Source organism: Sorex fumeus, unplaced genomic scaffold, assembly GCF_029834395.1.
Source record: "Sorex fumeus unplaced genomic scaffold, SorFum_2.1 ptg000099l, whole genome shotgun sequence".
NCBI lineage: Eukaryota > Metazoa > Chordata > Mammalia > Eulipotyphla > Soricidae > Sorex > Sorex fumeus.
Genome location: NW_026606156.1, coordinates 1861231 through 1885561, shown reverse-complemented (window position 1 = coordinate 1885561; position 24331 = coordinate 1861231).

Here is a 24331-nt window from a genome sequence, read left to right as displayed (position 1 = left end):
GCCACTGATTAGCTGATTGAATTGGGCATGAACTCCACCTTACTCTTTAAATATTTTTTATTTTTTATAATTTTATTTATTGAATCACCGTGAGAGCAGTTACGAAGCTTTCAGGTTTAAGTCTAGGTCATACAATGAAACACCTGCACCTTCAGCAGTGCCCATTCTCCACCCCCAAAATCCCCAGTATGCCCCCATCCCACACCCTCCCCCTACCTGTGGGGCAGACGATTTCCACATTACTCTCTCTCTACCTTGATTACATTCAATATTTGACACCAGACCCACCATTTTTATTTGAAATTTTACCCCAACACTCAGATCTACTGAAAAGGCAACCGTAGAAAAGGCAATGATTGAATCTGGAGGGATTTCTGCCCAAACCTGCTGGGTTCCGAGATTTGTTCCTGGGTCTATTGGATCATGGTCATTAAGCAGATTGATCAGGAGCCAGAAAGACCATTAGTGGGCGGAGACTCAGGGTCTCATTGGGATGGGGAGGAAAGGGCCGGCTCCATCCCCATCCCATGAGGCCCTGCGTGTCTCATCACTGAGGTCTGAAACCTGGCTGTCCAATGGCCTCTGGAGGATGGCGGCCACCGAGCCGCCTAGAGGGAGTAGGTGGAGGGACAGCACCCTTTCCACCTTAGAATGGCCCAGCAACAGTAACCTACTGTGGGTTCCGGATGCATTTCTGCCCAAAGCCACTGGGTTCTGAGATTTGTTTCTGAGTCTCTGGGATCATGGCCGTTTAGCAGCTTGATCTGGAGCCAGAAAGGCCGTTTGTGGGCGGCGACTCAGGGTCTTGTTGGGACAGGGAGGAAAGGGCCAGCTCCATCCCTATCCTGTGAGGCCGCATGTATCTTGTCACTGTGGACCCAAACCTGACTTTCCAGTGGCCTCTGGAGGATGGCGGCCACTGGGCTGCCTGGGGGAACAGGTCAAGGCATGAAACCTATCCCCACATGGGTGGCCCAGAGCTTATAACTTACTGCAGAGACTGGATGCATTTCTGCCAAAAGCTGTTGAGTTTCAAGATTTGTTTCTGAGTCTCTGGGATCATGGCCGTTAAGCAGTTCAATCAGGAACCAGAGAGGCCATGCCTTCCGTTATATAGCTAAGCCGGAGGTGGTTTGTGGGTGTGTCTCCCACATACCTATCTTTTGGCCGTTTACTTTCTTGGTAAACTTTGCCCCAAGTTATTGGGCTCTTGCCAAAAGCACAGCAGCAATTTTGGTGTATCTGGCGCCTTCAGACTGTTGTTACACTCACCTCACAGATACAGATTGATCTGCTGGCGACACCATGCCCCCAGAACAGATAAGTTTTATGATTTTTACATTATTACAACTATAAGCCAGTTTTTAAGGGTTGAGAAGTTATCATTTCTCATGTTTCTTTACCTTTTTCTTCAAAGACTATCCATTTATCCATGTCTTTGTTTATATTTCCAGTGTTATACTCCTCCATTTAACTTTTGAGTATTTAGATTTTAACCTCACCTCCAGATATACACGCACATTTTGAGAAGTGGAAAATGACAATGTTTCTGATGAAAACACTAAAACTATGTCAAAGTTGGCATAACCCTTAGATATGAGTTGAATTATTCCATTTTCTTTTCTTTCTTTTCTTTCTTCTTTTTCTTTTTTTTTTTTTTTGGCTTTTTGGGTCACACCCAGTGATGCTCAGGGTTACTCCTAGCTCTGCTCTCAGGTCCTGGCGGTGCTGGGGGACCATATGCGATGCTGAAGATCAAATCTTGCTCAGCTGTGTGCAGGGCAAATGCCCTATCCACTGTGCTATCACTCCGGCCCCTCCGTTAGTTGGTTTTTTAAAATTCCAAAAGTAATTTTTAATCATTGTGCAGACTGAGTCTATTGTCTCTTTTGTCTTTGGCATTCAATAAAATTTCATGTTAAAATTGACTTTAAGTTCTGCCCTGTTACAAAAATATATGCCATAAACATTTGTATGTTTGACATTTCAAAACTGGGCAGTGACTTAAGCTTATGGGTTTATGTACCTAAGTAAACTTATAAAAAATAAATACTATTCAGGTGAGTTTTCCTACTATTGTTATTTGCCATTTTATCCAGCATTGACACCTGGAGAAAATGACAAGTAACAATATATTGTTATTTACACAGTGTGTCTTATTTTCTCTTTACCCTTCATTAACATGCACATGATGAAAGACCAAAGGCCCTCCCGTTGATCGTCGATTTGCTCGAGCGGGCCCAGTAACGTCTCCATTGGAGACTTTGTTGTTACTGTGTCTGGCATATCGAATACTCTCGGTAGCTTGCCGGGCTCTCCGAGAGGGGTGGAGGAATCGAACTCGGGTCGGCCACGTTGGCCGCGTGCAAGGCAGACGCCCTACCCGCTGTGCTATCGCTCCAGCCCATATGGATGAAAGACCATATTGTGAGAAAAATCACACAAGCCTTGTTTAATACAAATCTTTCCCTACAATGTGCAAAGAAAGGGCTGCCTCCCTATCTGGATTCAATTAGGTAGGAATGCAGTCCTATCCAGTCATCTCACTTTACCAATCTCTACGGCCTTCTTAAATGATTTTATCTGACAAGAAATATAAATTTCCTCCATCTGGAAACTCCCCCAGTTCCCAAGTTGACCATAGCCTCCTTCCTCCTCTCCCTAAATCCCCCAAATCTTCGTCTGACTGTCTTCCGATGACCTCACTTCCTGTTCCACTAAAAACAAAATGGAAGCCAACAGGAGAGAACATTGACTGTGGGCTTCTAAGTCCATCTCCTGATCCAAGACTCTTTTCCCTCTGCCGGTTCTCAGATCATGAACCACGGTCACCCTCACCTAGCTCTGCCACCATTTTCTCTTCTCCCCCAGACCTTGGTTCATGCAGCCCTTCCTACTACAGCACAGTTGTTCTGTTCTCTTGGCTAGATTTTTTTTTTAATTAGGCTATTTCTATTACTTACATCAAAAGCCAAAGACCTCTTTGAAAGAAAAAAATATGTTGTATCACTCTTGCTAGAAGTATTACTGGTGTCTGGGGGCCACACCTGGTAGTGCTCAGGGCTTACTCCTGAGTGCATGCTCAGGGAGGTCCTTGGGGGACCCTCTGGTGCTGAAGATCAAATTTGAGTGCTTGCAAGACAATTGCTTGGTGTGTGATACTATCCCTCCTGCCCCAAATCTAGATCCTGAAGGCAAATATGATTTATATTACCATTACGCATGGTTCCTTGGGTCTTCTCTTGGAAGCTAGTCCAAGGATCAAGGGGATTTACCTGTTCAGTCTGTTCTAAACACAGACCTCACTTCTCTGAAAGTTGTGCTGTGGAACCTTCCAGAAGCTGAAAAGGCTCGGGGTAAAGAGAGGAGTGATCCTCGTTCATTTCTAGGCTGAAAGTGCTGAGTGCTCCCAGGCCCCACGGTGACCTACCACATCATAGCATGTGACTCTCCAGTGACTGATGCTCAGGTCATTCCAGGATGCTGTGACACATCCCCAGAAGGTAGCAGGGACTTCATCACCCTGAAAGTGGTGACGGAGGAATTCACTACTCTGCTGTTGTCCTATTGCCGCAAAGGTTGTGCTGACCCCACGGGGACCCATAGGTGACCAGAGGTGCTGGTTTTCACCTTTTTTAAAAATAATTAATTATTTTGAATACCCATCCCTCCACCAGTGACCATTTCCCACCACCTCGGATCCCAGTATCCCTTCCACTCCCTACACCCCCTCCATCCCACCCTGCCTCTGTGGCAGGTAATTCCCTTTTGTTCTCTCTCTCCCATTGGGTATTGTGCCCTGTATAAGAGTTAAGCCTGTTTTCAGGGAGAAACGTTGGATGATTTACTTTCCATTGATCACCTTGCATATAGGGAGATGTACACGGCCGCGCGGTTTGGAGTAAAAGTCCTGGTTCCTGCATACTCAAGCTATGCTTGTAGAGGCTCATGGTCACAGGGGTTCCATCTGGAGGAGGCGGGATGCGGCACCTACCCCATCTGGGACTTCCCGGTGATCTCGGCTCTTTTTGGGACCTGGAATTTTCACTTTTTTTTTTTAAGAAAAAGAAATCCTCTGTGGCTTTGTGCCTGCCCAAACTGAGAAAGAGAAGTGGTAGCATGCAAGCTTCTGGAAATTGCCATTCTAGAGTCTTGATCCCTTTGTGAATTGATACTGTGTCAGTAGGGCAGTAAGGCAACACCTGTGATTTGTCTTCTCCTTGTGTTTTCTAGGATTTGCTTCCTGGTCTTAGATGCTGCTTTTTCCACATAGTGGATTGTGTAAGTGATGCTCTTAAGGATTTGTCAGACTCCAGCAGTTTGCAAGTTTTGCCCTAAGAAAGGAGCATGAACAGGACTGCCAGCACCAGAAGAGTCGGGGCTGGAGGTCAGAGAATAAGGTGTGAGGAAGGTCAAGTAAGGTGTCAGCAGATTCCATTCCTGGCTTGGAGCTGGCCACCTCCCTGTCTCCAGGTGGCCCTTGCTCTGCATCAATTCAGTGCCAAATTTTCTTCCTATTAAGGAGACCAGTCACACTGGATTAGAGACCCAGTAATCTCATAGAAATTTAATACTCTTTTAAAGTAACCGCACAGACACATTTTGAGGTTCTGGGGCATTAGAATTCAAACATAGAAGATTCTGTGTATGTGCACGCAGACACACATGCAAAGACACACACACACACACATACACAAATGTAGGTCATGGTAATCATTTAGTATTGTTTCACACTCTTGTTCAGATTATGTTCTACCAATTATCAGTATTATTTTTCTGTTTTTCAAAGCTCTTGATATTCACAGAGTCATTGCATTGTCCTATGTAGCAATAATGCTTCTGACAAAAATTTAATTTTCAACATAAACACTGAATAAGCATGACTTATAGAATATATCACTGTCTGCTTCCTTGTTCATGAATAAATATGAATAGCTTTTGGGTCTTCTCAGAGCTCATTGCAATAAAAAGACCCATAATAATGAATCCTTATAAAGTACCACCCTGTTCTAATTAGTATGTTTTGTGCCATGAAATTTTGGAGCCCTGAAGTTATTTGAATGTTGAATGAAAGATTTTCTGGAGAAATACCAGAAATAAAACTTACTTTCTTTTACCTTTTTAAACTTAAACCTCTATCTCTATTCTTCATTACAATAACTGTAGTTTCTAATCAGTCCGTGAAGAAATGAGTTTTGAGTGGCCCTTTATCACAAGTTGCCTCTCCTGTAGTTCCCTTTAGTAAGGAGAAGGCATTATTTTCCGGATGTGTTTTGTTTATAAAGATCTTCAGAATCTAGTATTTCTTCTTAATTTTCCCCCCTCTCTGAAGCATCTTTGCTGCTATTTTCTCCTATCGATGTTTCTATAAGACAGAAATAAAGGAGACAACCATCCCTAGACAATTCTTCCCCTCCGGGTCATGGAAAACTTTGATATTCTTTCTAGGGACGCACTCTGGCATCGTGGGCTGTTCCCAAACCTGCAGGGGCACTTTCACATAACCAAAGTGTCTGGCCTACATGCCACCTTTTGCCCTGGATTTCCAGGAGTGCAGAAAACACAAATCAAACTGTCACCTCCAAGTCTGTGGGAAAGTGCTTCTCTCTAACCTAAGATTAGAGTGGCCACAACCCATCTGTCTTTGCAGTGGGGCTGGGATTTACCAAGTACCAGTATCTCTCAGAACTCACACATGAGCAACAAAACCATGCATTAAGTCTGTAGTGCTCACATCTTCAATCTCTATCATTATTTTGCTAGAAAAAAACATTGCCATAGGGTTTGAAGGGAAAAACTGATAGCAAGTAAATAGAATGATAGGTATATATGTTATATTTTATTTTTTGCTTAAAACTTTGCTTAAAACACAGGAATTAAATGAATAAGATGCAATCAGCTGCTAGTTTGGGAGGGTAGAATATATAGAATTGTACCTTAGTTTTTGTTCTTGACTACATTTGATGGATTCGGGCTCCTCCTAATTCAGGGCCAATTCTGGGCTCTATACTGAGAGCCAAGACCCACATTGGTGCCCTGAGCACTGCCAGGACTGATACCTGAGCACAAAGTCAGGCAGGAGTCAATTATGGGAATCGTTTGTTGTTGCCCCAAACTGTCACTTAATAATCACTTAATCACTTAACTTCCCGTTAGTCTTCGATTTGCTCGAGCGGGCGCCAGTAATGTCTCCATTTGTCCCTGTCGCGTGCTAGTGTAGCCCAATGGCATCTGTTTGCTCCGGGAACATGAAGGGCCTCAAACCGACCGTTCATGATCTTGACGAAGAAGTCTGACCATCTGGTAGGTGGATGGTCATGCGGTCTTTTGACATCCCGTGGAATCCAGTCGGTGACAGCTCTAGTCCAGCGGTCGTCTTTAAATCTCATTACGTGACCAGCCCATCTGATTTTCGACACCTTGGCAAATGAGACAGCGTCCCTGATTCTTGATCGTCGACAGATGTCAGAACTCCGGATTCTTTCTCTCCTTTGAGTGAAATGTGATATTCCAAGCATAGGTCTTTCTATTCTTCTTTGGGAGACATGAATAGTGTTCTCATCTTGTTTGCGTAGGGCCCAGGTCTCTGAGGCATATGTTAATGCAGGAAGAACAGTGGAATCAAAGAGATGTGCCCGGAGCCGTAGGTTCTTCGTCCTATCAGCTATTTCTTCCACGTTCTTGAAGGCGTTCCAAGACGCTCTCTTCCTCCTGTGCAGCTCGGGTGCCAGGTCATTTGTCATGTTGACCTCTCGATCTAGGTACACATAGCTGTTGCATTCGGAGATGGTCGTTCCGTTGAGAGCGAATGGGGTGTCAGGAATGAGGCTGTTTCTCATAAACATTGTCTTCATAAGATTCAGCTGCAGTCCTACCTTTCCACACTCACGGTCAAAGTCGGCCAGTGTTTGTGCCGCTTGGCTGATGTTTGGTGTTATTAAAACAATGTCATCAGCAAAGCAGAGGTGGTGTAGTTGCCGACCATCTATCTTTACTCCCATTCCTTCCCATTCCAGTCGTCGCATGATGTTCTCAAGGGTGGCACTGAAGAGTTTCGGTGAAATGGTATCACCCTGCCGCACCCTTCTCTTGACATCAATGATCACTTCTTTGTAGAATGGTGAGATCCTGGTAGTGAATCCGCAATACAGCTCACGGAGGATCCTGATGTATTGGGCTTGAATGCCCTGATTGGCTAGGGCTTCAATGACCGCTTCCGTCTCAACAGAATCAAAGGCCTTCTTTAAATCAATGAACGTTAAACAGAGCGGCATCTTGAACTCCCGAGAAACCTCACTGAGCTTGGTTATCGTGTGGATATGGTCGATGGTGCTGAATCCTTTGTGGAACCCGGCTTGCTTGCATGGCTGTCCTTCATCTAGTGTTCTGCTAATCCTATTTAGGATGACTCGAGTGAACAACTTGTAGATGACAGGCAATACGCAGATCGGGCGATAGTTGCCAATGTCATGGATGTCTCCCTTCTTGAACAGTAGTACGGTCCTGCTGGTTTTCCATTGGGACGGAACCTTGCATTCAGACAGGTAGCGAGTGAAGAGCTGAGCCAGTGTATTGATGAGTACTGACGGCAGGTTCTTCAGGTGTTCAGGTCTGACCTTGTCTGGGCCGGGTGCTGTTTGTTTCTTTACCTACAAAATGGCGTGTTGGATTTTGGAAGGGAGAACGTTGGGAACAACATATCCATCCTGTGGAACTTGGTATGTCGGCAAGTGGACATGGCTATCAAAGATATTTGAGTAGAAGTCATGGATAATCTTCTCCATTGCCGTTTTGGAGGATGTGATGGATCCATCAGGACGTCGGAGGGCAGTCATCTTGGTCTTGTAGTTGGCGAAGGACAGACGGGTGTTACGAATACTTTTCCCAGCTTCTGACGCATCTACCAGTACTTCTGCTCTTCTCTCTTTGAGGTCTTCCTTGATCGCATCTCTGCACTGCTTTGCGAGCTTGGACGTTAGCTTGCGGTTGCCTGAGGCATGCGCCCAACCACGCTGGCGAATTAGCTCAAGAGTTTTCGAAGACAGGCGTTTTTTTGTGGCTATCTCTCTCTCTGGCGTTCCTCGCACATTCATGGAGGTGCTGAACCAGTCGATCGTATTCCTCATCAATGTTGTCAATAATGGCATCTTCCCATGTTGCTGCAATAGTACCAAAGAGTTCCCAGTTGGTGGTCATTCTGGGAGTTCTCTTTTTGAACTTTGCAGCCCTTTCTCCCCGCTCTGTGAAGTAGAATTTTGCACGAAGGAGACGGTGGTCCGATCCCGTTTGAAATTTTGGGACAACAGCGACATCAGTCAGGCAAAACCGTCGATTGAATATGATGTGGTCTATTTCGTTGTGGAATCGTCCACCGGGAGACTCCCATGTCCATCGTTTAGATTCTGCCTTCTGGAACTGTGAGTTACCATGAATGGTCTTGGTCGACATGATGAACTCAGACAGTCTCTCACCCTGTTCGTTCCATTCTAGGCCATGGGTCCCAATGTGAAGTTCTTCAGCTGATCTTCTCGGTCCTATCTTGGCATTAAAATCACCCACAATGATCTTGTAGAAGGTGTGGTCTTCTTTATAGAACTTCTCTAGCTCCATGTAGAACTTCTTGATTTCTCTTTCATCATCATGAGATGTTGGTGTGTAGACAAAGAAGATGGAAACTGCAGGCAGTGAGCCACATCTATTCAAATGTAAAGCCACATCTATTCAAATGTAAACGTCTGATTAGGGTTGTTAGGCATTGGACTGAATCAATGCTCTTGGCCAAGTTTGTGTTGACAAGGACACCAATGCCTCCAACACCTCTTTTATCACATGTTCCGAGGAACAGTTCTTCTCCAGTGTCGAAAATGGCATGGTGAGATTCGTGCCTTCTTGTCTCGGTCAGACCAATGATGTCGTACTTGATCATTCGCGTTTGTACCATCAGGTCCTCAATGGATGCATCTGATGCTAGCGTTTGTGCATTGAAAGTACAGACGATCATTTTTGTCTTCCTTCGTTGTGGCAGCCTAGGTCGGCCTTGAGATTTTGTCGTCCTCTCCTTTCTCATCCTTCTCAGTGCTGCCATGTCGGTGAAGCCTTCAGGGTCAGGTGAATGAGACCAGTTGTAGTTACTGGTTTTGGCATATCGAATACACAACGGATAGCTTGCCAGGCTCTTCCGTGCGGGCGGAATACTCTTGGTAGCTTGCCAGTCTTTTCGAGAGGGAGCCCCAAACTGTAAAAGAAAATAAAACAAAAAAATATAAGTGTCTGGTAAGATCAGTTAGTTGACTCCATAATTTTGGTTCTAAAACTTATTTTCTCCCTTTATAAGGAGAAATTATTCTTCAATCTGTTCTATTAATAGATTGCATTTACAACACCAACCAGACACAAGGGATTAGAGAAACAAAATAGAATAATGTCAGCAGTTTCTTTTAATTTGTAAGTTGTTCTTCTCCCTGCCTCTCCTGCAGTTCCCTTTAGTTAGGAGAAGGCATTACTTTCTGGATGTGATTTTTTTCAGACTGATGAATGAAAAATAATAAAATAATTTAACTATATTTAAAATTGCTCATTATTTTCTCTCCAAAGGAGTGATCAGGGGAAGAAATACGAGAACTGGTGGAGAGAGAAAAAATATAATAAGAATAGTCATTACTCAGGTTTAATTAAGTAGATAACTTGCCATGTTTGATGCTAATATTGGCTAGCTCACTATAATAAACAAAATTAAAGTTTCTTGAGTATCTTTCCATTTATATTTCTCATCTCTTATCCACCAAAGTATATTTTGTTTAGTTGTGATATTCCTGTCCTTATTTGCATAAGTTAACCAGACTGGTATCCATAAACATTATTTGGTATATTACTGATGATCATACTACTACATTATTACAAAATGTTCATAATATTACATAATTGACAATTCCACTTCACTGGTCTTCATCAATGTTTAGGCTAATATTGACTAAAGAAAACACATATACACTTCAGAAAGACATTAAATTTTATGAAATGCAATTGATGAAGAGATTTTTTTTGGTCAGGACTGGAATCTTCATAATGTTGAGTTTTGTCACTCACAACCACAATATATATCTTCACTCAATTCACATTCTTGATTTCTTTCAATTGTTTTACAAACTTTTTCTGTATAGGAACAATATTATCTTTGTTAATTGGACTCCTGTATTACATAGTTTTTCTTATGACGAATATTGATTTCTCCTCAGCTCTTTCCCATTTTGTCAAAATTAGGAGCTAGGGCAATAGTACAGCAGGTAAGGTGCTTGCCTTGCATGGCGCCATCCCAGATTCAATCTCTGGCAATGCATATGATTCCATGGGTCCACCAGGAAATACTCCTGTGTTCAGAGCCTGGAGTAACTCTTGAGTACCTGTGGGTGTGACCCAAGGCCAAAAATAATTGTATAATATGTACATTTTATGATATATCTGCACTATATGCTTACATAATGCATATAGTGTATGCCTGAATATGTAGCAAATTTAAATATTTTATATTATCCTGTATGCCTTCTATATTCAAAAAATTCCAGCAAGACAGAATCAAGTCATATTATGTAGGAAAAAGGAGATATACAAGATTCAATACGCTAAGATTTTGAATTGAACTGTGTTCCCCCGAAGAGATGTTCATGGGTCCACCAGGAAATACTTCTGTGTTCAGAGCCTGGAGTAACTCTTGAATACCTGTGGGTGTGACCCAAGGCCAAAAATAATTGTATAATATGTACATTATACGATATATCTGCACTATATGCTTACATAATGTATATAGTGTATGCCTGAATATGTAGCAAATTTAAATATTTTATATTATCCTGTATGCCTTCTATATTCAAAAAATTCCAGCAAGACAGAATCAAGTCACATTATGTAGGAAAAAGGAGATATACAAGATTCAATATGCTAAGATTTTGAATTGAACTGTGTTTCCCCGAAGAGATGTTCAAGTCCTAACACTAATCCACTCTGCATAAGACACCTTAGCTCCCTCCCTGTTGTGGCAAATAACAGTTTATAATTCTGTTGCTGAATTGTATCCCAAAGTGTGATTCACTTGGGGTGCACACATTTTCACATTGGCGTTTTATATATGCTGGATAAAATCTCTGAAGTAGGATATTGATCTTCGCATGTCTGACAACATTATCAAGGTTTTTAGTGCTTATGGGAAATTGAGAGACACCGTGACTTTGAAAGTGAGGAAGCACAGATGACATTCACCCCAATTTTGGATTTGGATTTTTCCTGGATTCCCAGGTTTCCCACCTTTTTGTGCTCACATCACTGTTTCCAGGCAGTGGTTTTCTAGTTCATGCCTCTGGTTGATGAATCTTTGAAAGGGTTTCCAGGCAGCATTGGGTGCAGGATCAGAAAGTCCAGTTAAACTATGTCCACAGCCTGAGGCTGAGGCTCTTTCGCTTTCTGTGCCAGTTAGAAGAGGAGGACTTGGCATTTCCAGCCAGAGGATTGGAGTCAAGGTGGGCTAGAAAGCCACAGGCTAACCCACACACATACACAAATACACACACACACACACACACACACACACACGCATACACGCTTGCATTATTGTGCATGTGCTCCCTGCATCTTCCCTTTCATTTCTTTGTGTTTGAGCTGCTATTGTTTTCAGAGTTTTATTGTATCTGTGACCTCATGTTTGCAGCAGAAAGGAATCTAGTGGAGTCAATTTAGGTCACTGTGCTTTAATAAAAGCAAGCAGTGTAAACATTCCCCTGGTTCTATTCAAGGCAGTGAGTGTGGATTTCACATCTGTGTCCCTTTGACTGACTTCCTCCCTTCCCCAAGCTTTGTTCTGCCGAGAGCTTTTCTTATGTTTCTCTCTTTGCTCTCCTACCAATACACACATCATGCTTTTGCATGTATGCATCTCTCCTAACCTGTCCCTCAATTTCCCCCAAATATCCGCATGGCTTCTACAATCCTTATTAAGTCAAATAAAATTTCCCCAGATAAATTCTTTGGATATAGGTTTAAGGAAATCAATGTATGAAGAACTTGTATTGGTTTTGAAACATTGATTTTTTTTTCAACAGCCTCCTTCAAGAGCTGCTTGTTCTGTTAGAGGGAGAAAACCAACCAAGCAACAAAATCTCTAAAATATTTATGTCTGTGAGCATAGCAGGCCTGGAGATGTGAGCACTCTACTGTAAGTAGCATGAAGTTATGATGCCAACTAGCTTCTCCACAGATATAAAGCCTCTCTTTCCCTGATAACACTGTCTCAGAGATGACATCACATTAAAAGCCACATTGAAAATCATCAATCAGCAAAGGACAGTCATTCCGATACGTATTTCAAGTTTTCCATTTTCTTTTCTTTTGCATATTTATTCTTAGGAATCAAATTCTGTCATTATGTTATTTTTTTAATGCTCTCTGTTGTTATGCTTTAAAATGCATGATGCTTATTACAAGAGATCCTTTATGTGGTTCAGGATAGTCCTGGTACAAAAAAACCTGCATTGTGCCTTTTGGTTTAGTTTGATTTGGTTTGGGGGCCACACCTGATGGTACTCAGAACTTACTCCTGGCTCTGTCCTCAGAATCACTTCTAGCAGAATGGGGAGGATCATTTGGAGTGACGAAGATGGCGCCAGAGTAAGACAAGCGCCCTACCATTATGTTCTGTTAAAGGGTCAATTTGCTGGTATGTGAATTTCACCTTAATAAAAAATATATGGGTGCTTCTGGCTACCAGTTAACTTTTTCACATCCAGTACATGCATACTCAATTCTTGCTAAAGTCAGGACATTGAGGCCTGTGAGAGATTTTGCCTTGGTTGGCGACAACTTCCGCACCCCTTCTGTTGACTTGTGGAATGTCACTTACCTTCTGTTTGCTCTCCCTTCCCTCCTTTTGACTCACTTTTCCACCCCGAGGAACCAGGCTCTCTAGAAATGGCTTTTTGTTATGGCATTTTTCTCCCATTGGACAGACCCAGTGGTATTTCTGACCTTTGACTTTCTACGATATTGGAAATAGAGATTGCAATCTTCTTCTCAAATATCTTGTACATTCTTCTGTTAAGGTCCTCTTCAGATTTTCCTCCTAAAAAGCTGATGCCTGATTTAAGTTTGCTGCTTATTTTTCTGCTTGTCACTGTCACTGTCACTGTCCTCCTGTTGTTCATCGATTTGCTCGAGTGGGCCCAGTAACGTCTCCATCGTGAGACTTGTTGTTACTGTGTTTGGCATATCGAATACATCACGGGTAGCTTGCCAGGCTCTGCCTCTCTGTAGATGTGAGAAATGCACCTGCCTCAGTCTACCCCAAGCAGTTATTTGTAAGTTAGTCCTTTGTGCAATTCAAGGCCCACAAAACTCCAAGGAATATCTCCTGTTCTGCTCAAACTTAAACCAATGCAGCAAATTATGTGCAATCTCTTCAGCTGCCAACAGCCTGCTGAATGCTTCTAGATGAAATCACTTTATTTTAAGAGGGCCAATAACATCTTCTCCCAGCTCATTTTCTCTGTGTTAGTTCTTTCTGTGTCTTCAGTCAGCTGCCTTGCACTCCTCAGAGCAAGCATTCTGCCCTTCTGAAACACTCTCTTAATGAAAACACAATTACTGCAAGTTCCATGAGAAAAAGAGCATCCTCTCCCTTATATAAGTTTATCGACTGAATTAATGAGTGCAAATCTGTATTTTACTTACTTGCATATTCAACTTCTGTATTTTTATTCCGTGTGTCAAAAGTGCTGCCTCTTCTACATTACTTACATAATCGTTAAACATTACATGCATAATTGTTCAATGATTCATGTCTGCAGTAGGTAAATTTTGTATTGCCAAATGGTCTGCTCATCCTTTTTTGCTTTTGTCAATAAGCCTTAATTGAGATGCAACCTAATTACAAGTGATAATTACTTCTTAGTTGTATAAAAGCTCCCTTTAGACCAATGTCAATGATTTTCACTCTAGCATTACTTTTTCAAAGGGAAATTACTGCTATTAAACTTAGTATTAAGGAAGAAATAAATGATATAATCAGTTCTGAACATTAAATTAAGCACTCATTAGTAATACTGCTTATGTGAAAAAAATTGTGTACCTATAAGTTTTTATTTAAGCATAAAAGAAATTGATCATTTGATCACTTGACTTCCCATTAATCATCAATTTGCTAGAGCAGGTGCCAGTAACATCTCCATTCATCCCTGTCATGTGCTAGTGTAAGGATGGCATCTGTTCGTTCTAGGAAAACAAGGAGCTTCAAACCAATCGTTCAGGGTCTTGATGAAGAAGTCTGACCATCTGGTAGGTGGGCGGCCATGCAGTCTTATGATGTCCTGTGGAATCCAGTCGGTAACGGCTCTAGTCCAGCGGTCATCTCCAAATCTCATTAGGCGTCCAGTCCATCTGATTTTTGATGCCTTGGCAAACGAGACAGCATCCCTGATTCTTGACCATAGACTGAGGTTGGAACTCCGGATGCTTTCTCTCATTTGAATGAAGTGTGATACTCCAAGCATAGCTCTTTCAATTCCTCTTTCCAGTAATTTCAATGGGTCTCATTCCCCTGACCCTGAAGGAGTCACCAATACAGCAGCATTGAGAAGGATGAGGAAGGAGAGCTGATAAAATCTCAAGGCCGAACTAGGCTGCCAAAATGAAGAAAGACAAAAATGATTGTCAGTACTTTCAATGCACTTACGCTGGCATCAGAGGCATCCATCGAGGACCTGATGCTACAAGCGTGAAAGATCAATTACGACATCATTGCTCTGACCAAGACAAGAAAGCATCAATCACAGCATGCCGTTTTTGACACTGGAGAAGAACTGATCCTCTGAACATGCGATAAAAGAGGCTTCGGAGGCGTTGGTGTCCTTGTCAACATGAACTTGGTCATGATCATTGATTCATTACAATGATTGATTCATTACATTGATTCATTACTAACAACCTGAATTGGACAATTACACTTGAATAGATGTGGCTCACTGCCAGTTATTTCTATCTTCGTTGTCTATGCACCAACATCCAATTATGATAAAGGAGAAATTGAGAAGTTCTACATGGAGCTGGAGACGTTCTATAAAGAAGACCACACCTTCTACAAGATCACTGTCAGTGATTTTAATGCCAAGATAGGACCGAGAAGATCAGCTAAAGAACTCCACATTGGGACCCATGGCCTAGAATGGAACGAATAGGGTGAGCGACTGTCTGAGTTCATCATGCTGACCAAGACCACCCATGGTAACTCTCAGTTCTGAAAGGCCAAATCTAAACGTTGGACATGGGAGTCTCCCAGTAGACGATTCCACAACGAAATAGACCAAGTGATATTCAATCAACGGTTTTGCCTGACCAATGTTGCTGTTGTCCCAAAATTCTAAACGGGATCAGACCACTGTCTCCTTCATGCAAAATTCTACTTCACAGAGCAGGGAGAAAGGGCTGCAAAGTTTAAGAAGAGAACTCCCAGAACGGCATCCAACTGGGAGCTCTTTGGCACTTTTGCTCCAACGTGGGAAGATGCCGTCATTGACAACATTGATGAGGAACACGATGGACTGGTTCAGGACCTCCATGATCATGCAAGGAATGCCAATAGAGAGATAGCCACAAAAAAATGCCTGTCTTCAAAAACTCTTGAGCTCATTCGCCAATGTGGCTTGGCACTGCCTCAGGCAACCACAAGGAAACGTCCGTGCTCACAAAGCAGTGTAGAGATGCAATCAAGGAAGACCTCAAAGAAAGAAGAGCAGAAGTGCTGGTAGATGTGGCAGAAGCCAGTAAAAGCATTCGTAACACCCGCCTGTCCTTCGTCAACGACAAAACCAAGATGACTGCCCTCTGACATCCTGATGGATCTATTACATCTTCCAGAAGGGCAATGGAGAAGATTATCCATCATTTCTACTCGGATCTCTTTGAGAGCCACGTCCACCTGCCCACATACCAAATTCCGCAGGATGGATATGTTGTTCCCAAAGTTCTCCCTTCTGAAATACAACATGCTATTTCGTTGGTAAAGTAGCAAACAGCATCTGCCCAGACAAGGTCAGACCTGAACACCTGAAGAACCTGCCAGCAATACTCATCAATAAATTGGTTCAGCTCTTCACACGCTACCTTTTTGAATGCAAGGTTTTGTCCCAATGGAAAACCAGCAGGACTGTACTATTTTACAAGAAGGGAGACATCCACGACATTGGCAACTATCGCCCAATCTGCCTATTGTCTGTCATAAAAGAAATTATTTTTCTAAATATGTGGTAACTGTGTTTCTATTTAATAAAAATATCTTAATTTCATAATTGTGAAAGAGTAAAAGATCTTCCTTAATTCAACTGTGGTTCAAAACATATATTTTGTATATTGTCACAATTTAGAGCATTCTTCCTAATTTACGATTACCAACATCATGTGAAATCAAGAGAGTAAAGAAACAACTTCATTCAAATAACTTAAAATTAACATAAGGTTGCTTCTCCCATACTTTATAAAATGAAAATTTCCCATTATGATGAACTTATTTCGAACCATTTTGGGGGATGTTTCTTAGCATCATTGATAACAGCTGACTGTTATAATAATATAGCTGATTTTTTTTTATCACATGCCCAGCCTTTCCTCCAACTCTGTTGATGACTTCTAGCCAATCCATTTTAGTAACTACTTTTTCAAATAAATTATTTGAATGTGGTTTGTCTCATCCTTTTTCTAGCTCTTCTGGATCACTGAAATTAACTGTTTTTAAAATTGCATTTAAGAGTTCTTTCATTCAATAGTCCCCAATGAAGAGAATTTGGGAGCTGAAGTATAGTTTCAGAGCTTCTGAAAATGAAAAAAAAAAAACAGTAAAACTGAGTCCAGGTATACTGCTAAGCTATCCTTAAGGAGAGAGGGTTCTAGAAACCATGTTCTTTCCGGGAAACTCATTCATTCTACCACCATCAAATGCCTTGACCAAGACTTTGGCAACACTCATTTATTTTATTGACTAATTAGACAGTCAATTCAAGATAACAATTATTTTGAAGTTGATAAACACAAATATTTGTTCACAATTACAAACAAGAAGAGAAAATACATGCTAAAAATAAAAAAAATATTAGAAGGTAATATGCAAATTCAGGGATAGCACAGCAGGTAAGGCGTTTGCCTTGCACATGGCAGACATGGCCGACCCGGGTTCGATTCCTCCTCCCCTCTCGGAGAGCCCAGCAAGCTACCGAGAGTATAAGGGCTGGAGTGATAGCACAGTGGGTAGGGCGTTTGCCTGACAAGCAGCCAACATGGCCGACCCGAGTTCGATTCCTCCGCCCCTCTCGGAGAGCCCGGCAAGCTACCGAGAGTATTCGATATGCCAGACACAGTAACAACAAAGTCTCCAATGGAGACGTTACTGGGCCCGCTCGAGCAAATCGACGATCAACGGGAGGGCCTTTACCTCGAGCAAATATGCAAATTCAATTTTGAGGCACCATGATTGCCTTACTGTGTGGATACTCAGTGAAAAAAAGCAGTTTTTTCACTGAGCTATAACAACATGTGCTTCCTGCCCCTATTTTCACAAAATGCTATATTTTTTTCTTATCACTTTTTTCATCTAAGGAGATGTGTATAAATTCATTTTTACCAAAAAAGATCTATTTCTACCTTATACCACCCAGTGCTTTCAGACCCAGTGCTTTAGCATCATTGATATTTATATTTTATGGTAAAATTCCACTTGGTGGAATAACGATTGTTCTAAGTTAGTTTATAAATGAGAGAAGTTTATTTAGAATGACATGTGGCCTTGAAGGCATTCATAAAAATTATATTTGTGTGAACTCAAGTAATTAGAATGGACGTAAATTTTATTTCTAGCCCTTGTTACATGCATGAGTTCTGCCAAGTTATTTGACTTCCTCACACCTAAGGTAAGAATCCACAGACAACATGGCTGTCATGTGAGAAGATTTTAGCGAGCTGTGCATTTTTCTATAAGTCTTATAGGGCAGCTCAAGAGAACCTTCTTGAATTCGTTGAATGGTGCATGATGTTGCAGACCTCTTAACATGTGCATTTTCTTTTTTTTTCAGTGGATGGAAAGAAAGGTGAAATTATATATTCTACATAAAATATTTCAGTGTCTTTGGTGTGACTCTCTCCTAATGATTAATTGAAATTATTAGTGTTATTAGTTTTAATTCTGCCTACCTTTGGCTGGAGCGATAGCACAGCAAATAAAGTGTTTGCCTTGCACACGGCTGGCTGGGCCGACCCAGGTTCGATTCCTCCGCCCCTCTCTGAGAGTCCGGCAAGCCACGGAGGGTGTCTCACCTGCATGGCAAAACCTGACAAGCTACCCAGGGCATATTTGATATGCCAAACACAGTAACAACAAGCCTCACAATGGAGATATTACTGGGCCCACTCGAGCAAGTCGACGAACAACGGGAGGACAGTGCTACAGTGACAGTGCTACTTTTGCTATGCAACTAATCATAGACATTTTAAACTCTAATATTCTATGTCACAACTACAACTCATATGTTACTTGCTGCCATTCATTTGAACTATTTGATATCAGACGGAATATCAAAATTTGTCACGTAAATTGCCTTCATGTCAAGAGGAAAAACATATTAGAAATCTGAGACAGATGTTTTTTGCAATAATTTGTGAAAAACTATTTTGTTCTCACATAAGGACTCATTAACCATATTGCAACATCTATGGATTTATGCATCTCTGATTACTTATTTTAAATTCATCGGAGGATATCTTTTCCAATCGCACATTATAACTCCAAAATCCTTTGAACAGAGCATATAAAAGTTCAGCAGAAACCCGCTAATCACTATTTCATTACTTGAACATAATGTGTTCTAATTAACACACAATTTCAATAATTAACTTACCCTTGTTCTGCCTCAGTCTCCTCTTGAGCATTCTGTTCTGGAAGGAGAGTCTCCACAGAGAAAACTTTTGCAAATAAAAAATTTAATTTGGGATCAGGACAAGAAAGATACAGCGTAATTCTTAGTGTGGCCATGTCTGCGTCCTTATAACTCCTTGGGTTTCTTTCCAAAGGATGAGCATGAAAAGAGATTCGGAGATCTTTCTGATTGGTAGTAGTTGTTCAGAATTGTCTCAATGTTATTTGTTTCTCTACTGAGCACCTCTCTGGGGTTGATGGCTGTACATTTTGTCTTGCCCCTGCCCTGGGAATTTTCTTCTTATCAGCCTTTAGCAGATTGTAACCATTTAAGGACAGACACGTTGACTGGCTGATCCCTCTTATTTTCATTGCTTCTTATTTTCGAGTGTCAGAAAGTATGATGTACTTTAAAAAAAAAAAGCGCACTCATCCATACTAGGAGAATGTAAGTAGAAATGTGTTTTAAGAGACACAGCAAACAAAATTGACCTTGTTAAGTCTCACAATGTGAGAAATATGACCCTTCCCTCAACCCAATCCTCATTCACAGTGCACTGGAGCTAAGCTCCAGGAAAGAGGGCTGTTTGCAGAGGAGACAATGGCCACACCGGTCCTTGAATGCCTCCTCTTCAAGGGCATGTTTTAAGAACACAATGGGAGGAGTTAAGTGGATGCTCTCCTGTCCTGCAGGAGTGATTTCCAGAAGGTGTGTCGGATCTGCTGCAGAATCCCCTGGGAGCTTGCTATGCATTTAATTTCTCAATTCTGCTGCTGGGCCTGAAGGCATGAGCAGCTCTGGGGTGAGGCCCAGAAGCCTAGAAGATTTTAAGTAATCCTGCAAGTGACTTAGCCCCTTGGACACTTGTAATGAATTGGAGCCAGTTGCAATCCTCCTAGTAAGAGTTTATGTAGCTAGCAGTCTGTGAGCGACCCTACCTACCCCCAGGTTCCAAGGAACCACCCCAGGCTGCTATAGCCATGCAAACCCCATCCCCAAGATCAACTCTCTGGTCTGTTGCCTGCGGCCAGGTGTTACTTCCCTTTTATGTCAACACGTGAGAGACACATGTGTCCATCTCCTTTTGACTGACTTCAGTCAGTATGATGCCCTCAATTTTTACCTATGTAATGGAAAATTGCATGATTCCATTTTTATAGCTGTGCATATAAGAAATGCACACAGCCTGCCACAGAGGCAGGGTAGGATGGGGAGAGTGGGGGGTGGGAGGGATACTGGGATCCGTGGTGGTGGAAAATGGGCACTGGTGGAGGGATGGGTACTTAATCATTGTCTAATTGAAACCCAAGCACAAAAATTTGTAAGTCTACTACGGTACCTCTTGGTTTGTCACTAATAAAAATTGCAAAAAAAGAAAATAAATTATCTAGCATCTGTCTATGGCAGGAAGGCTTAAATGGCGGTGGGAAAATTTGAAATAATGGTGGTGGGAAAGTATAATGGTGGTGAGATTGGTGTTGAAATATTGAATGTAATCAATGTGAACAACCTAATGAAAATAAAATTATAAAATAAAAAAGAAATGCACACACATATATACATACACACATGTATATACACACACATGTGTGTGTATGTCGGCACGTGTGTACCATATCTCCACTCATCCATTCTTGGGCTATTGAGTTGTTTTCAAGTCAAGGCTATTGTAAGCAAGGTGCTGCTGATTTCACTTGCCCATGCTCAAGACAGAGAACATGCTATCTCTAACTATTGTCACAAGCCAGCTGAGTCCAGACTTTACTTGCTTTTGGGGCCACACCATGCATTGTTTTGGGATATCTCCAGGCTTGGCACTGCAGCCACTAGAGATGTTCAACGACCCCATGGTATGAAGGATCCATGGCTCTTGCATGCAGAACATGAGCTCGGTCCATTAGGAGATCTCTACAGCCCATATTTGGGGCTTTCCAAACGTAGCTTTCTACAACTTGAAAGTGATGGTGGGGAAGTTAAGAAATGAACTAAAGGTAAATAAATAATTAATGAGCTACAGGTCCGTGATAGCAATGTTTGGGAGAGGACTACAGAGAAAGTTAGAGTTTACAAATTTAAGACCCATCAACTCATAAAATATTACGGGGCGGAGGCATGTCTAGAGAGAAAACTGTGTATAGTAAACAAGAAACTAGAACCATAAAAGGAGAATAGTAAACGTTAGAGACACAAACCCTGATCCCAAATTTAACAAGGTTCTGTTGGTTCCCAAGAGAAACACAAAAAAATTCCAAAGCTTTAGTGGCAAACAAGCCTATGAGGCACACATGTTGGGGATTCAACGCAGCTCAGAGTTTATGAGAACAGCGGGACTTTTGCCACCAGAACAAAAAATGTGTACGGCTCAGACATTTCTTGAGAAATTATTGCCAGATTGGGTGAAAGTTTATGAATAAGACCGGAAACTCCAAGGTCCTATGGAATGCGGCAATCTGGATGAAATCTGCAAATTGGCAAAGCATGCCGTCCTTTGCATAATGCAAGTTTTCTTTTAAAAGGTTTCCTGCATAAGATGGTAATGCCCTGAGAAAGGAAACTGAGCAACCCCCTTGCGGAAAGTGCTGAGCTGAGTGGAAGAGGGCTGCGTGGGCTGTCCGCCTGGCAGGATGGTTGTAAGAGTAAGTGGTGATGAACTCCTGGGGCAAGGGCGCTGGTCAAAGGGAGGTCGTGGCTCTGGCTTTGAGCCCAGCACTGCCTTCTGTTGTTCTCAGGGCCGAGAAAAACGCCCTCAGAGAAGCAGTGAAGTCTTGCTGTACACCAAGAAGCGCCGACCTGTCTCCTCCTGGAGAAAGAACACAGAACAGTGCGCATCTCCCACGGGCAGGATGATCTGGTCCTTGCGGGGCGCATCTTCGCAAGCAGGATGATCTGGTCCTTGCGTTCCACTACCCTGATCACCCCGGTCCCTGGGTGACTGCTTTGAGGAAAATGAACACAGGGAGTGTGAATCCTTTAGTGCCACTATCACACTTTTTTACTCATCATCAGCGTTATTTTCATCTTCAGAGGTTCAAGTGCAGAAGTACGGTTTCATTGGAGACCCAAGACTGTTCCACTTCAAATAATAATCTTTGAGACATAAAATAATTTTCCATGGGTCTGGAGCAATAGCACAGTGGGAAGGGCATTTGCCTTGCACACGGTCGACATGAGTTCAATTCCCAGCATCCCATATGGTCCCCTGAGCACCGCCAGGAGTAATTCCTGAGTGCAGAGCCAGGAATAACCCTTGTGCATTGCCGGGTGTGACCCAAAAAGAAAAAAAAATAGTTTTCCAAACCTTCAAACTTTATGTGACAGTTCTGTACAGATGCATCTGATTATATATGTGTGTAAATGAATTTGCAGCAGAATGTAAATTCTTTGAGGAAAGGGAACTTAAAACAGTAATTTAAATATGCAAGCATATACACTGCACCATAGCTTGCATATGTGTGTGCACATATATATGTGTACACGTATATATGTATACATACATATAAAAACACACATATATACATATATATGCTTTCTAGCGACTAGACTATCTCAAAACAGAAATGTCAATGTTTATATAAAATGACAAAGTTCATATATTTTTCTTGACCTTTTTATTTTCTGCTTGTTGGTAATGTTCTTCAACTGCTTTTAAAGTTAACTTGCATTGTTTTTAAGAAAGTAATTTTTATGTGACTATAGAAAAAAAAGAAAACATATCTAGAGCTCAGTACTTGAATGCATGCCATCCATGACTAATTTCCTACTTGGAGTCAAATCCCTATAAATAATATATTCATTTCTATCCACAGGAGAATAATTTTCTACGAAAAGTATTTTGACAATGATAATATTTTAAGAACATAAAATATCTTACGGAAATATTATCTAGTGTAATTCCCATTTCACAGATAAAGAAACTGAACTTCAAATTACAGTAATCAGCTGGTCTCACACAAACAAGGCAAGAAGAACTGAATGCATTTGCAGCATGTTGTAAACTCTTTGAGGAAAGGAAACTTAAGAAGAATATTTAAAGATGCAAAGCACATACACTGTACCTTGCACGTATAATCACTAGATAGTGTTCAATGTGTGAAATCAACTCTGAAATATCTTCTAAGTTGAAACTTATGGATGTTATTGTGTCTAAAAACTGAAATTCTATTTTGTCTAACTATACAGGAAATGCCTTTGTTCTATGTTTCTGAGAACACATCACAGCAGTATTTAGTATGCAGCCATTATTAATAATATTTAAACAGTATGTTATAGTCATGCGTATGATTATGTCATTAGTAGGTCCACATGAATTAATATTAGGTACTGAACATATATTTCACTATTTTTCTGTATAATCAGAGAACTTTTATTTTTCAGTAATACAGGCATACAATAAAAAAAATCCTCTAGTACTTGAGTAGTAGAGAGTTCAGTAATTTTGTAGACGAACAGTAAACATTGAAGTATAATGACTCTATTTCCTAAACTACAATAAAAAGACAAAAATATAAGAATATTTCAATAAAAATTAAAAGAACAAATTTGCACATAATGTTATACCTCAGTTTTTTGTTTGGCCAAAAAAAAAAAGAAGGCATAGAATCTGTAAGAATTATGCATTGAAATATGGTAAGTTTGTATTTTACACAACAGTCATGATACAAGAAAGGAAATGAGAAAAACAAATAAGAAGGCGTGGTGGTTAGTTTTATGAACAGAGAGAGGAAGGCTGTGGTTTCTCATTATTTAATCAGAAACGAATTTGTGTACCACAAACTTCAAAAAACATAAAACTTAGAGTCCTGGCCTGGAATGACGTGAGGCACAGGTGAAGGATGGCAGGAGCTGGTGAGGACAGTCGGGTTTCCTCACTGCCCAGAGACCCCAGAGCGCAGATGGGAGGATAAGGCCTCTGGACCACTCCCGGCTGCCCAAGAGAAGACAGTTTCTGGGCAGACCCTCGGGAAACAGCCCAGTCAAGCACCCACACAGCAAAGCCCACAGCTGCTCTATTCTTCACACAGGCTCCCTCAGGACTTTGTACATCCTCGCCCATGTCCCCGAGACTGGCCGCTGAGGTCAAAGAAGCTGCCAGAAACGAAAGAGAAAACAATGACAGGGAGAATGACTGGTTGAAAGGGACCTTGAAGGGCAGAACAAGCCTAGGGGCAGAGATATCTCAATTGGTTCAAGGGTGATGCTCAAGCAGGGTGCTCAGGTTTGATCACAGTTTCTTGAATGATCTACAAGCGCTGGGCAGGGAGTAGTGCCCAAACCGAAATACTGCTTGGAGTTTTGGAGCAAGTCCTCCCGCCATTTTTTTTTTAAGAAAAGTATTTCAAAAAAATTATAATATTCCGTAGATGTAATTTATCGCAATAATCAGTTGACTTGGT